Consider the following 16,488-nt stretch of genomic DNA (forward strand, 5'->3'; position numbering starts at 1 on the left):
ATCTTACTCTGTCGCCCAGGTTGGGTTGGAGTGCAGTAATGGCTGATCTCGGCTCACTGCACCCTCCACCTCCCGAGTTCAAGCGATTCTCATGCCTCAGCCTCCCGAGGAGCTGGGACTACAGGCACCTGCCACCATGCCCGGCTAATTTTTGTATTTTTAGTAGAGACGGGGTTTCACCACGTTGTCCAGGCTGGTCTCAAACTCCTGACCTCAGGTGATGCACCTGCTTTGGCCTCCCAAAGTGCAGGGATTACAGGCGGGAGCCACCACGCCCGGCCTGATATTTTGTTTTGATGGTTAGTGCCTTTTGTGTCCTATGTAAGAAATCTTTGCCTGCCCTCATTGTGAAGATATTACCCTAGTTTTTCTTATGTGTTATTCTATCTTTCACATTTAGGTCTATGATTAATTTCACATTAATCTTTGTATATGATAGGAGTTAGACATCAAGATTCTTCTCTTCCATATGGGTGTACAGTTGATCCAGCACTATTTAAAAATTTTGTTGCCACTGAATTTCAGTGGCAGCTTTGTCATAAATCCGGTGACTGTGTATGTCTGGGTCAATTTTTGACTCTATTCTGTGCCATGGGTGTATTTTTCTGTCATTGTGCCAATATCACACATCCTGATTTCTATAACTTTAGAGTAGGTCTTGATATCTGCTAGCCTTTTTCCTTTAAGAGGGGCATGGCTGTTCTATCACCAATAGATGACAATTGTTAACTTTTGTTTTATGCTTCCTTTTTTTTTTTTTTTTTTTTGAGACGGAGTCTCGCTCTGTCACCCAGGCTGGAGTGCAGTGGCCAGATCTCAGCTCACTGCAAGCTCCGCCTCCCGAGTTTACGCCATTCTCCTGCCTCAGCCTCCCGAGCAGCTGGGACTACAGGCGCCCGCCACCTTGCCCAGCTAGTTTTTTGTATTTTTTTAGTAGAGACGGGGTTTCACCGTGTTAGCCAGGATGGTCTCGATCTCCTGACCTCGTGATCCACCCGTCTCGGCCTCCCAAAGTGCTGGGATTACAGGCTTGAGCCACCGCGCCCGGCCTTATGCTTCTAAAAGTATAATTTTACTTTTAATTTTAAATATATGCATTCAACAAAATTTAGATTACACTGCACATTTGTTTAGTAATCTACATACTTTACTTAGCTTGAATATTTCCCTTGTGCGCATTCTTGAGACTTTTTACTTTGAAATAATTTCAAGTTTACAGTACAGTTGCAAAAATATTACAAAATAATGCCCTCATACCCTTAACCCAAAGTCCCCAGTTGTTAATAGTTTATATTTACCTCGTTATTCTTTCTGTCTCACTCTCTCACTATGCATATTGTTCTTTTGTTTTTCCACCCGTTTAAGAGCCAATTACAGACATTACCCTAAGTATTTCATTATTTCCTGAAAACAAGGATATATTCTATGCCACAGCCACAGTACAACCCAGCAAAATCAAGAAATTAATAAATACAGTACTACCATGTAACTTACAATCTCATTCAGCTTTCATCAACTATTCCAGTTGGGTGGAGGCTGATTATCTCTCTGCCATTTTCATAAGTTATGTCATAGATTTTCACATCTGTCACATCAGTCATTTCTCCAAAGAGCCTTAGTTCCTTTTAGTGAAGAATGAATGGTATTTAGAAGCCAAGTCTGGCTGCTAGGTTTGTTTATTGTTACTGAGATGTCATTATTTCCAGTCTATCTCAGTGACTAGACCTAGCAAATAAATGAATATATTTCTATTAAATATATTTAAATATGTGTGCATATAGATGTGTATGTTATATATACATATGTATAGATCTATATATGTGAACATATATATGTACACATATCAAAATATATGTATATATAAAATGTATATATATAAAGTAGGCGTTCACACCAGTAACTCAAATTCCAGTCCAATAGCACATATTTTTCTCTAGTCTTCCTCTTCTCTATAATTTTACCTCCCTTCTACAACAGTAAGAACCTTGATTCTCATTTTCCATGATATACTTGTATTTTCTCATGTTGAAATTCAGGGTACCTGATATGGTTTTGCTCTGTGTCCCCACCCAAATTTCGTGTTGAATTGTAGTCCTCAGTGTTGGAGGAGGGGCCTGGTGGGAGGTGATTGGATCATGGGGCAGACTTCCCCCTTGCTGTTCTCATGATAGTGATTTCTCACGAGATCTGGTTGTTTAAAAGTGTGTAGCACTTCCCCCTTTGCCCTCTCTGTCTTGCTCTGCCATGTGAAGATGTACTTGCTTCCCCTTCACCTTCTGCCACGATTGTATGTTTCCTGAGGCTTCCCCAGCCATGCTTCTTATATAGCATGCGGAACTGTGAGTCAATTAAACCCCTTTTCTTTATAAATTACCTGGTCTCAGGTAGTTCTTTATAGCACTGCAAGAACAGACTAATACAGTACCATAACAATGGAGCCTCCTCTTCAACTTGATTCTTGAGTCTTTTTGACATAACTCTGGAGATTTTTTATAGCTCCCTGCTATCTAGCATGACAAGAGTTCCTGGCTAATCTTGTACTTCCTGCCCTAGGCATAAAAATTAGCCATTTCTTCAAGAAATTCATATTGTTTTCTGTGGGAAACTGTATATTAAGACCACAATCTGGGCACTAGGGATGCTTATTGCTACTGAATTGTTTGTTACTTGTAAGCCACATTAATGGATGGAGCTAGAGGGAGATCTCTATCCATAGAGATAGAAATAGAGAACATTTATACTGCCACTTCAAAGTCAAGACTACAGAGGTTGGGTTTGGTTTTGGTTTTTGGTTTTATGGGTTGTTTTTTGTTTTGTTTTTTGAGACAGGGTCTCACTCTGTTGCCCAGGCTGGAGTGCAGAGGTGCAATCATGGCTCACTGCAGCCTCGAACTCCCCGGCTTAAGCGATTCTCCCACCTCAGCCTGCCAAGTAGCTGGGACTAAGTTGTGCACGACCAGGCCCAGCTAATTTGTGTATTTTCTGTGGAGGCAGGGTTTCACCATGTTGCCCAGGCTGGTCTTGAATTCCTGGACTCAAGCAATCTGCCTGCCTCAGCCTCCCGAAGTAAGACTACAGAATTTTAATTTAATCTTTTCTATATTACATCTTTATTTCCTTTCTTCCACACTGAGAATACTAGTTCTCAAGAACATAAGGGACAACAGTATTTAAATATCCCATAACTACTCATTTCCTTTATGCTACATCACATACACAGCAGTCTCAAAATAACAATACTAATGACACTATCACCACCAATATAATTACTGAGAAATTTAAAAAAATGTTTGCATATGCCCTTCTCATTCTATTCCCTCCATTCCTTCTCTCCATTTTAACAGATGTGCTGTATATTATCTGAGCCTATACTCATTACTCTACCTTCCTCTTTTTAACTCTCTTAATACTACAAAGAATTCCATGTTTAGGCCAGGCATGGTGGCTCATGCCTATAATCCCAGCACTTTGGGAGGCCAAGGTGGGCAGATCACGAGGTCAGGAGTTGGAGACCAGCCTGACCAACACGACGAAACCCCATCTCTACTAAAAATACAAAAATTAGCCAGGCGTGGTGGTGTTCACCTGTAATCCCAGCTACTTGGGAGGCTGAGGCAGGAGAATCGCTTGAACCTGGAAGGCGGAGTTTGCAGTGACCCGAGATCATGCCACTGTACTCCAGCCTGGGTGACAGAGCAAGACTCTGCCTCAAAAAAAAAAAAAAAAGGACAAAGAAGAAATGACTACCTTTACAGCTGAAGTTTTATTTCACAAATATTACATGCAAGATATTGTGTCAGGAGCTGTGGAAAATGTGAAAATGAAGCATATACAAGAAGCTCAGAATTCTGAAGGGGAATATGCACATGCATAAATTTTTCCATGAATAATTTTAATATAAGAGAAAATATGAAGTATGCCCTTTTCTGTGCCCCTAAGGTGCTCTGTGATCACAGCTCACTGCAACCTCAACCTCCTGGGCTCACATGATCCTCCCACCTCGGCCTCCCCAGTAGCTGGGACTACAGGCACATGCCATCATGCCAGGCTAATTATTTTGTATTTTTTATAGAGACGGAGTTTCATCATGTTACCCAGGCTGGTCTTGAACTCTTGTCCTCAAGTGAGCTGCCCACTTCATCCTCCCAAAGTTCCGGGGTTACAGGCATAAGCCACCATGACTGGCCTTGCTTTTCTTAATTATTGGATGTGTTTCTCTGTATTGTCATTAACTATTCACTTTTCTTTCTCCCACACTGTGGTAGACTGTGTTGATGGCCCAATTCATCACATTCTCTGTAGCCATGCCCTTTACCATGTGACTATGCAGTGCCCCCCACCACCACGAGAGGAGTAACCTCTCCTGCCCCATAATTCTAACTTCCAGTATGTGACTTGGTTTGGCCAATGGAAAGTTAGCAGATACCATGACAGCAGAGGCTTGAAATTGATCTGAACACTGGGAGCTGCCCTTTTGCACCTCTAACATCATGAGAACATGACAGACACATGTCATGGAGCTGAGACTCCTGAGTTGCTCCAGCTGATGCCAGCCTTGGTTAACTGCCTGCCAGACCGCATATAGACATATGAGTGAGCCCAGCTAAGAAAAGGGTATGAATTATAATTATACAACTTGATGAATTTTCACAAAGTGAACATATCTATATAATCACCACCCAGATCAAGAATTAGAACCTTAACAACACCTCAGAGGCACCTCTCGTGCACCTTCCCAGTCATTACCCACTCCTCCTCCAAAGGTAGCCATTATCCGGTTTGTGGTTTTTTTTTCTCTTTTTTTTTTTGAGACGGAGCTTCTTGTTACCCAGGCTGGAGTGCAATGGTGCGATCGCGGCTCACCACAAGCCCCGCCTCCTGGGTTCAAGCGATTCTCCTGCCTTAGCCTCCTGAGTAGCTGGGATTACAGGCATGTGCCACCACACCCGGCTAATTTTGTATTTTTAGTAGAGACAAGGTTTCTCCATATTGGTCAGGCTGGTCTCGAACTTCCAACCTCAGGTGATCCACCCGCCTCAGCCTTCCAAAGTGCAGGAATTACAGGCATGAGCCACCACACCCAGCCCTGTTTGTTTTTTAATAGGGAAAGAGTATCCTAATCAGAGACTAGAATGCTTGGCAGCTCTGGTTTTTACATTTATTTCTGACTCACTGTGTCTGCAAAAGCTCCTTTCTGAGTCTGTGTGGTTGAGAACCAGACCCTGAAGTCCTGGTACTTTCAAGATACCTGACAACCTGTGAGTCTGTGAGCAACCAGCCAATAGATTTCCCTTGAAAAACCCTAACCTCCACATTGCCATGTGTCCACTCCACCATCCACTTCTTGGGTATTCGTTTGAGGTCTCATGGAGTTCAGTATCTTATTCTGGAATCTCATTGTATCATTCCTGATGCTGATAAGGCTGGGTTGGAGCTGATGCAAAGTTGTTTTTTTGTTTGTTTGTTTGTTTTTGGAGATGGAGTCTTGCTCTGTCACCCAGGCTGGAGTGCAGTGGCATGATCTCATTTCACTGCAACCTCCACCTCGCAGGCTCAAGTGATTCTCCTCCCTCAGCCTCCTGAGTAGCTGGGACTATAGGCACATGTCATCACGCCCAGTTAATTTTTGTATTTTCAGTAGAGATGGGGTTTCACCATGTTGCCCAGGGTGGTTTTGAACTCCTGAGCTCAGGCAGTCTGCCCATCTCAGCCTCCCAAAGTGCTAGGATTACAGGCATGAGCCACCATGTCCAGCCTGATGCAAAGTTGTTTTTTGGTGTTGTTGTTGTTGTTGTTGTTGTTTGAGACAGGGTCTCACTTTGTCAGCCAGGCTGGAGTAGAGTGACATGATTTCGGCTTACTGAAACCTTGACCTCCTATGTTCAAGCTGTCCTCCTCCCTCAGCCCCCCAAATAGTTGGGACTATAGGTGCACACCACCATGCTTGGCTAGTATTTGCATTTTTTGTGGAGATGGGGTGTCACCATGTTGCCCAGGCTGGTCTTGAACTTCTGAGCTCAAGTGATCCACCTGCCTTGACCTCCCAAAATGCTAGGATTACATGTGTGAGCCACTGTGTCCGGCCTCAAAGTTCTTTTTCATCTTTAGCGTCTCTTGCTGTGAGCCTCATAACCTGCCTAACTGCCCTTCTGATCTTGTAGAAGAGTCTGTGAAGCAGACTTGAATCTTACATGAACAGATACTTCACAAAAAAGGATATCTAAATGTTCATATGGAAATTTACTCATGTTCATTAGTCATAAGAAATATGTAAATTAAACAAAAATGAAATACTACTACACACCCATCAGAATGACTACAATTAAAAAGATCAGTAATACCAAGTGCTGGCAAGGGGATGAAGAAACTGGGACTCCCATGGTTCTGGTAGGAGTGTAAATTAGTACAGTTCTTGAGATGTTTGTTTGGCAATATGCACTGAAGCTGAATTTACATTTACCCTATATCCCAGCAATTCTATTCCTAAGTATGTTGATAACGGAAATGCACACATGTGCTCACAAAAGACATGTGCAAGAATATTCATTGCAGCACCATTCCTGATAGCGCTAAATGGGAAATAACACAAATATTCACCAATAGTAGAATGAATGAATACATTGTGTTATATTCAAACTGTGGTGCACTATAAAGTAATGAGAGTTACGGAGCCACCCCTATTCACAATAACCTGGAAGAATCACATTAACATAATGTTGAATGAAAGAAGCTAGACACAAAAGGCTATAGATGGGGTCAGGCACCATAGCTCACACCTGTAATCCCAACACTTTGGGAGTCCAAGGTGGGTGGATTGCTTGAGGTCAGGAGTTCGAGACCAGCCTGGCCAACATGGAAAAACCCCGTCTCTACTAAAAATAAAAAAATTAGCTGGGCATGGTGGTGCATGCCTGTAATTCCAGCTACTCAGGAGGCTGAGGCATGAGAATTGCTTGAACCCGGGAGATGGAGGTTGTAGTGAGCTGAGGTCATGTCGATGTCACTGAACTCCAACCTAGGTGACAGAGTGAGACTGTGTCTCAAAAAAAAAAAAAAAAAAAAAAAAAAAAGCTATATGGTATAATCCCATTTAGAAGAAGTGAAGCAAAACTAATCTATGGTATTAGAAGTCAGGATAGGGATGGGCGCAGTGGCTTATGCCTGTAATCCCAGCACTTTGGGAGGCCAAGGCAGGCAGATCACCTGAGGTCAGGAGTTCAAGACCAGCCTGACCAACATGGAGAAACTACTAAAAATACAAAATTAGCTGGGCGTGGTGGCGCAAGCCTGTAATCCCAGCTACTTGGGAGGCTGAGGCAGGAGAATCGCTTGAACCTGGGGAGGTGGAGTTTGTGGTGAGCCGAGATCACACCATTGTACTCCAGCCTAGGCAACAAGAGTGAAACTCTGTCTCAAAAAAAAAAAAGCAGGCTGGGTACAGTGACTCATGCCTGTAATCCCAGCATTTTGGGAGGCCGAGACTGGTGGATCACTTGAGGTCAGGAGTTCGAGACCAGCCTGGCCAACATGGTAAAACCCCATCTCTATTAAAAATACAAAAAAATTAGCCGGGCGTGGTGGCAGGTGCCTGTAATCCCAGCTACTCAGGTAGCTGAGGCAGTAGAATCACTGGAACCCAGGAGGCGGAGGTTGCAGTGAGCTGAGATCGTGCTACTGCACTCTAGCCTGGGCAACAGAGTGAGACTCTGTCTCAAAAAACAAACAAACCAAACAAAACAACAAAACACATGGAAAGCCAAATATAATCACAAGCCTGCTTGGAGAGCTGGATTCAGAGCACCACAATGGGAGAGGGGGTCAAGGGAGAATAGGAATGTGCTTTCAAGACCTTCACGGTAAAGATGGATCTGCCACTAGAACTGCACAGGATGTGATCGTGGCCCAGGGCTCCCTCTCCCCCAGCAGTGTTCAGATGAGCATCACCAATGTCACCTCAAGGACTGTCCTGTTTTCAGCCTCTCCAGTGGTAACTCATCCCTTCTTGTTGACTCTTTCTTCAGCTATGCTGCAGAACATTTGTTGGTTGTCTTATCCATTTTCCCACATCACTCCCAGAGATCCCTGGCCTCTTTTCAACAGACTATACTTTCCCTTTGGGGATCAATCCATGTAGTTCCTGGCATGTGGCATCACATAAGCCAAGCCATTCAGCACAGTCCATCCTCTGAGCCCATTGATGGGTTCAGTATGTTAGCCACAAATGCTAGGGTGCTGAAACTCTGTATTTTTCACTGGGCGTGAATGAGAAAGCACATAGCCATGGGTGCTTTCTGAGGACTGTAAGGGGAGCCAGCCACAGAGTATTCTGACATGGACTAAGGCAGAGGGGAGGGCTGGAAAGAACCTAACTTCTTGATAATTTTGGTAAACTGCTGGATCAAGTACCCACAACCCCTCTGAACTTTTCAGTTACTTAAGCCAATAAATTACTTCTTGTGTATAACCAGTTTGTACTGGTCTGGCAGACCTAGTTGACTGTACAATATCTAATCTCCTTTTTCTTTTCTTTTCTTTTTTTTTTTTTTTTTTTTTGAGACAGGATTTTGCTCTGTCACCCAGGCTGGAGTGCAGTGGTGTAATCACAGCTCACTGCAGCCTTGACCTCCTGGGCTCAAGTCATCCTCCCACCTCAGCCTCTCAAGTAGCTGGAACCACAGGTGCACACCACCATGCCCAGCTAATTTTTTAAAAAATCTTCTGTAGTAGGTGAGGCATGGTGGCTCATGCCTATAATCCCAGCACTTTGGGAGGCCAAGGCAGGAGGATCACTTGACCCCCAGGAGTTTGAGTCCAGCCTGGGCAACATAGCAAGAACTCATCTCTATAATTAATTAATAAATATATGTTTTGTAGTGATGGCATCTCACTATGTTGCCCAGACTGGTCTCAACCTCCTGGGCTCAGGAGATCCTTCTACATCAGCCTCCCAAAGTGCTGGAATGACAGATGTGAGTCACCACACTACCTGGCCTATTCTCCCCTCCTCGCAGAACCCCCATTTTATTCAGAGTTTTTAGATATTTATCTCCCCACATTCCTCCAGAGCTAAGGGTGTCAATGTGGCCAATAAGGTGCAAGTGAAAGTCACTGGGTCGTACTTTTGGAAAAGCAACTGATTAGCTGATTCAAAAAGAAGAAGAGAAGCCAGTCTCAACTGGAACATGCATTCTGCCTTCCCCCACCCACTTCTTCCTACCTGCAAACCAGAAGAGTTACAGCCACCTTGTGATCATGAAGCCAAAAGACACACACTAAGGATGACTGAAGAAGATAAAAAGAACCAAATTCCTTGAGCTGCTACGAGAGCCCTGGACTGCCTATCCCAGTCTCCTCGTAACATAAAAAAAAGTAAACCCCTTTCTTGTTAAGCCTTTGCTTTGCTGGGTTTGTTAAGTGCAGCCAAGTGCATTCCTATCAAATAGAGAATTCAGTCCACTGAAGTGGGATGCTGCACATAATATCTGAAACGTGGACTTCCTTGAGTGGTAGAGACAGAGCTTTGGGCAGTGGGGGCACAGATACTGCAGACAGGAATGCTGACAACCCTCCTATGCTGTGGGGAAACATTTAGTCAATCCGCTATTTTATGGGAGACACCCCACATATCAACCAAGTCTGTAGTGATAGGGTAAATGGCTAGAATAAATCAGAATGTTGGCTCCTGTTGGTGAGTTCAGTCTACTTTCAATGAATTCTTGAAGAAGACTAGTGAACTTGAGTTATCCAGGCTGAAGGAAAACAGGAAGGCAGTGCTACTTCACTAAGTAGTACTTCTGCCTATGGCCTGCAAATCTGCTTTGAAGGAGCATTTCATAATTTGGAGAATTGCAGGGCTGAAAAAGACAATTGCTGTGGGCCAGGCAAAGTTTCTCATGCCTGTATTCCTAGTACTTTGGGAGGCTGAGGTGGGCAGATCACTTGAGACCAGGAGTTTTAGACCAACCTGGGCAACATAGCAAGACTCCATCTCTACAAAACATACAGAAACTTAACCTGGTGTGGTGGCATGTGCCTGTAGTCTTAACTACTTGGGAAGCTGAGGCAGGAAGATCACCCGAGCCTAGGAAGGTTGAGGCTGCAGTGACCCATGATCACACCACTGCACTCTAGCCAGGGCAACAGAGCCAAACAAGACCCTGTTTCAAAGAAAAAAAAAAAAAAAGATAATTGCTCTGTTCTCCATATAGGAGTGGTGGCTGCCAAGCAATATGGTGGAAGAAGGTAAGACTGGTTGGTGTCTTGGGCCTTTCCTAAGCACCTTCCTCTAAGAACTCATCACTCAACAGAGAAAGTGGAGTCCGCAAAGTGGTTTCTTCCCACTAGAATCTTTTGTTTCAAATTGTCTCAAGTCAATAATCGTTAAGTTAAAGGCTAGAGGGACAGGCAGGACACAAAGGCCAGTAGCTAACAAAGGAAGGTTTTCAGGCCTAAAAGACTATGCCTATATAGGCGATTTGGCTATGGTGACTCAAACATAGGATCAACCAGAGGCAAATACACTGAGAGCCTGCAACAATTTTTAGGGAATCATATCACCAAAAACGAAAATTTAAAAACCTGGCCAGCAAAAGCATATAATTTTTCAATCCCAGGCTCCTGAACTCACACAACAGAAAGCATATTCTCCCCAAAGTTCACTTCAGATATGGTTAAAGAGGATAATGAACAAGAAGCCATCTCAAAAGAGGATGGAACTTGGACCACAGAGTACAATAGAGAAAGGAATTCCTCCTAGAGAGTAGGTTGACTGAACAAGGAAATTACTCCCTGCCTGGAAGGGAGTCATGGCCACTCCTGTCTAGCAGGATCTGACATTTGTTATAGATCCAATATTTGCAATAGCTTTGACATACTTAGAACAGAGAGATTCTCTCCTTTATTCACATTCTTCCCTGTCCTACATTGAAGTTTTATTCTGTTCCTTCTCCTCCATTATCGTATATGAGACATGCTGGGGGAAGATAACTTGCCTTTTAGTTCACGGATTACTGGACTCTGAAGATTCACATCAGGACTAAAGGGAGAAAGCTATATATCAGCTGGAGATTCTGGGTTTTGAGATGGATGTAGGCTCTGGGTGAGAATTTGGCACTGTCTCCCTTAGAAAGGGAGTATATTCTGTGCATGTGAGGATGGATAGCCAAGGGTGGGCTATGGCAGTCACTGCTTTCCTTCTACCCAATGACCAGTCTCCTTTTCTTCTTGACTAATACAACCCTGAATTTGATGGAGGAAGCAATGTGTATTTGTCCATTTTTCATGCTGCTGATAAAGACATACCCGAGACCGGGCAATTTACAAAGAAAGAGGTTGATTGGACTTAACAGTTCTACATGGCTGGGGACAACTCACAATCATGACAGAAGGTGAAAGGCACGTCTCACATGGTGGCAGACAAGAGAAGGGAATGAGAGCCAAGTGAAACAGGTTTCCCCTTATCGAACCATCAGATCTTGCGAAACTTATTCACTACCACAAGAACAGTATGGGGGAAACCACCTCCATGATTCAGTTATCTCCCACCGGGTCCCTCCCACAACATGTGGGAATTATGGGAGTACAATTCAAGATGAGATTTTGGTGGGGACACAGCCATACCATATCACAATGTGTCCAGCAAAAACATTACAATTCCCTACCTCCCTTGCAACTGGGGATGACCTCAACCTCCCTGGCCAGCAAAACACTGCCAAGGTTATCTGGAAAAGCTTTGTCTTCCAGTTGTAGGTGCTACTCCATCTCTCCTTTGCACCCCTTTGCCAGAACCAGATGGAAACTGGAATTTTCAGAAAAGACTGATGAGCATCGGAAATGGTTAATATGTGCCTAACCTTGTTTAAACAAAGTGAGTGAAGTAAGGACAAATTTATAAATATGTAAATACACATTAAAAACTACTTTTTCCTCTTAGTTTCTTTAAAATGCATGTGGCCGTTTAAAAATAAGTAGAAGCTTTCTTTTTTTATGCTCTGTAACATTTTAAGTAGCTGTGAAGGTTTAGTAAATTCTCCTGTGAATCCATCTGGGCCTTGTGACTTGTTAAAGAGCAATTCGTTAATTTATTTAAATTTTCTGTATTTACCAGGGTCAATTCGGGTAAATAATATTTTTGTAGAAAATTATCTATTTAACCGAGGTTTTCAAAGGTGTTTGTCTAGACTTGAGAAAAGTAGTGTCTTAGGATTTGTAAATTGTCTTCTGTTTCAGTGGTTGTCCTCCTTGTCATTTCTTATCTTGCACACTGATGCCTTTTTCTTTTGTTCTTTTTTTTAAAAAAAATTTATGAATACATAATAGTCATACATATTTATGGAGTACATGTGATATTTTCATAAAAGCATACGATATGTAATGTTCAGATCTGGGTAACTGGGATATCCATCACCTCAAATACCATCTCTTTGTGTTGGGAACATATCCTTTTGTTCTTGATTAGGTTAGCTAGCAGTTCATCTACTTGACTGATTTGTTTTCTCCAAGAAACAGCAGTTCAGTTAATTTATGTTTTTTATATTCTTTTTCTTTTTTTTTTGAAACAATCAACTTTTTATTCAAATGGAATCATATTTAACAATCAAGGTCATATGACTTAAAATCTTCTGAGCTGGGTTTAGGATTCAGATAGATAGTTTATTGTCAGTTGACATTAAAACAATGTTCTTGGCCAGGCACAGTGGCTCATGCCTGTAATTCCAGCACTTTGGGAGGCTGAGGCAGGTCAATCAACTGATGTCAGGAGTTCGAGACCAGCCTGGCCGTCATAGCAAAACCCCGTCTCTACTAAAAATGCAAAAATTAGCTGGGCATGGTGGCAGGCATCTGTAATCCCAGCTACTTAGGAAGCTGAGGCAAGAGACTCGCTTGAACCCGGGAGGCAGAGGTTGCAGTGAGCTGAGATAGCACCATTGCACTCCAGCCTGCACAACAAGAGCAAAACTCTGTCTCGAAAAAAAAAAAAGAAAAGAAAAAGAGAAAAAAATAAATTATTTGCGTCAAGTTACACAGTTTTTTTTTTTAGTTTTAAAATCAAATTTATGGCCAGACACAGTGGTTCATACCTGTAATCCTGGCACTTTGGGAGGTTGAGGCGGGTGGATCACCTGAGGTCAGGAGTTCAAGACCAGGCTGGCAACATGGTGAAACATCGTCTCTATTAAAAATACAAAAATTAGCTAGGTGTAGTGGCTCACACCTGTAGTCCCAGCTCCTGGGGAGACTGAGGCACAAGAATCACTTAAGCCCAGGCAGAGGATGTTGCAGTGAGCTGAGATCATGATACTGCACTCCAGCCTGGGTGACAGAGTGAGACCCTTTCTCAAAAACAAACAAACAAACAAAAACTTTATTTAGGCCTAATTTCCATACAATAAAATTTACCCATTTTAACTGTACAATATGATGACTTTCGACATACATACACTATAGTATAAGTGCTACCACAATCAATATTCAATTATAACTCATGCCTCTTTTTCAGCACTCTTCATCCCCAATTTCAGCAGCTGGTAACTTTAAGGTTTTACCTTTTCCAGAATGTCACATAAATGGAATCATATATTATGTAGCCCTTTGAGTCTGTTTTCTCTCACTCAGCATAATGATTATATTTGTCCATGTTGATGCGGGCATCAATTTATACAAACAATTTTAATGCAAACGTTCAATAGGGCTTATTTCCCATTTTCCCAAGATTTCATCTCTCTCTCTGCTGTGGACACAGATGGCTTCACTCCATCCTATATTCTCTGGACCATGATAGAATTCCAGACTCTCAGTAGTTTTTGCATTCCAAGAAGTAGAGCCCAGAGTGGTGGCCTATAATTACAGTTACTCGGGAGGCTGAGGCAGGAGGATCCCTTGAGTCCAGCAGTTTGAGGCCAGCCTGGACACCACAGCAAGACCACCAATAAATAAATAAATAAATGGAACATGTTTCCCTGTCATGGTCATTTTCATCCATTCCTCTGGTAGAAGCATCAGATTCCTTCAAGCAAGGGTTTATGTTGGGGTCCCTCAATCTCTGCATTAGCACAGGCATCCAGTCTTCTTATGGAGGAGGATGGGGAGGTGGAATGGAGAAACAAGAGAGGTGAATCAGAGACCTAACTGCCTTCTGCCCATTGGTACTGCCCGTGGACAGCTGGCACAGGGGAACACCCCATTCTTTTGCCTTCAATGGTGCGGAGAGGGGCAGAGGACGAGGAAACGCAGGAAAGTAGGAGTGAGGCAGGCAGACAAGCTTCAAAGGCTGGAGCCAAGGAGGGTGCAGGGAGAGCTGGGAGTTCCTGGACCAGGCAGGGGTCACCTCCTCACCACAGCCAGAATAGTTCTACCAGTGCCCATGCCATCTCCAGCTCCAAACACCATTTTTCCTGTTTCCTAACTCATTAATTCCTTTCTTTTTTGAGATGGAGTCTCACTCTGTTGCCCAGGCTATAATACAGTGGTGCAATCTCAGCTCACTGCAACCTCTGCCTCCCAGGTTCAAGTGGTTCTCCTGCCTCAGCCTCCTGAGTAGCTGGGATTACAAGCACGTGCCACCGTGTGCCTAGCTAATTTTTGTATTTTTAGTAGAGACACGGTTTCACCATGTTGCCCAGGCTGGTTTCGAACTCCTGAGCTCAAAGTGATCACCTGCCTGAGCCTCTCAAAGTGCTGGGATTACAGGCATGAGCCACTGCCCCTGGCCCTAACTCATTAATTTCTATTTATGTCTATATTCATTCCTACCTACTACTTTCTCTTGGTTTACTTTGCTTTTTTCCTAACTTTTTAGTTGATGTTTACTTTTACTGATATATGTATTTGATGTAATACATTTCCTGACAACTGTAAGCAGTACCTCATGGATTCAGATAAGCTGTGTTTTCATTATTGTTATTTTATGAAATTCTGCAATTTTGGTTTGTATTACCCTGTTGATTCCAGAGTTGCTTGATCTAGTTCTTTAAAATTTCTAGGCCGGGCAGAGTGGCTCACACCTGTAATCCCAGCACTTTGGGAGGCCAAGGGGGGCAGATCACTTGAGGTCAGGAGTTCGAGACCAGCCTGGCCAACATGGCAAAACTTCGTCTCTACTAAAAATACAAAAATTAGCTGGACGTAGTGGCAGGCACCTGTAATCCCAGCTACTTGGGAGCCTGAAGCTTGAGAATTGCTTGAACCGGGAGGCGGAGGTTGCAGTGAGCTGAAATCGCACCACTGCACTCCATCCAACCTGGGTGACAGAACGAGACTCCATCTCAAAAAAAAAAAAAAAAAAAAAAAATCGAAAAGTCTTTTTGCTTCTGATTTTGTTAATTTGTCATTGTATTGCATTCTGTGATCAGAGAATGTTGTTTCTGCTATTGCTAATTCACGAATGTTTCTTTCAATTACTCAGTAGATAGTTCTCTGATCCACCAAGTCTCAGGATAGGGTCCTCTGGGGCTAATTCTAGCCAATGTTATCAGTGTGCCGCCACCTCCAGGACCTGGCTGCACTCTGCTGCCTTCCACACAACCCTCCTGACTTTCCCGTTCAGAAGTGAGCTCTAGACCTAGCTCTGCTGGTTTCAGATATTTATCTCCCCATTTACATGTAAATTGAAGTTTGAGGTATGCCTTGTCTCCTAGTGATGCCGTGAGGGATGGGGTGATTTAATTTGCTTTCATTGTCAATCTGTATGGTTTGTGAAGGACTGTGAAGGGATTTTAGGCATCTGCCATTTTTCCACAACAATCAGGAAGCTTTGTGCTTTCTTTTTATTGTATCTTTGCTGCTTTTTCTTCATTCCTGCCTCCCATTGGCTTAATCAAATTTTCTTTTTTGCCCTTCCCTTCCCATCCACATTGAAGTCACAGTTCCATTTCGGTTCTCTCAGTGGTATCCCTTAAAAGCACAGAATGCACATTTAGCTTAACAAACTCTACAGTTAATCAGTATCACCACCTCCCTCCCAAACAGTATAAAGATCTTAGACTGTTCCAACTCCCAGCCAGGCATGGTGGCCCATGCCTGTAATCCCAGCCCATTGGGAAGCTGAGATAGGAGGACCTCTTGAGGCCAGGAGGACTCCTTGAGACCAGCCTGGGCAACATAGCAAGACCTTGTCTCTACAAAAAATAAAAATATTAGCTGGGTGTGGTGGTACGCATCTGTAATGTCAGCTACTCGGGAGGCTGAGGCAAGAGGATGGCTTGAGCCCAGGAATTCAAGGCTGCAGTGAGCTATGATAGTGTCACTACACCTCAGCCTGGAATCCTGCCTCTTACTGAAAAAAAAAAATTTTTTTTTGAGATGGAGTCTTGCTCTGTCACCCAGGTTGGAGTGCAGTGGCATGATCTTGGCTCACTGCAACCTCTGCCTCCCGGGTTCAAGCGATTCTCCTTCTTCAGCCTCCCAAGTAGCTGGGAGTACAGGCATGCACCACCACGCCCGGCTAATTTTTTTTTTTTTTTGGTAGAGACAGGGTTTCATCATGTTGGC

The sequence above is a fragment of the Rhinopithecus roxellana genome, chromosome 5 (assembly GCF_007565055.1).
Source record: "Rhinopithecus roxellana isolate Shanxi Qingling chromosome 5, ASM756505v1, whole genome shotgun sequence".
Taxonomy (NCBI): domain Eukaryota; kingdom Metazoa; phylum Chordata; class Mammalia; order Primates; family Cercopithecidae; genus Rhinopithecus; species Rhinopithecus roxellana.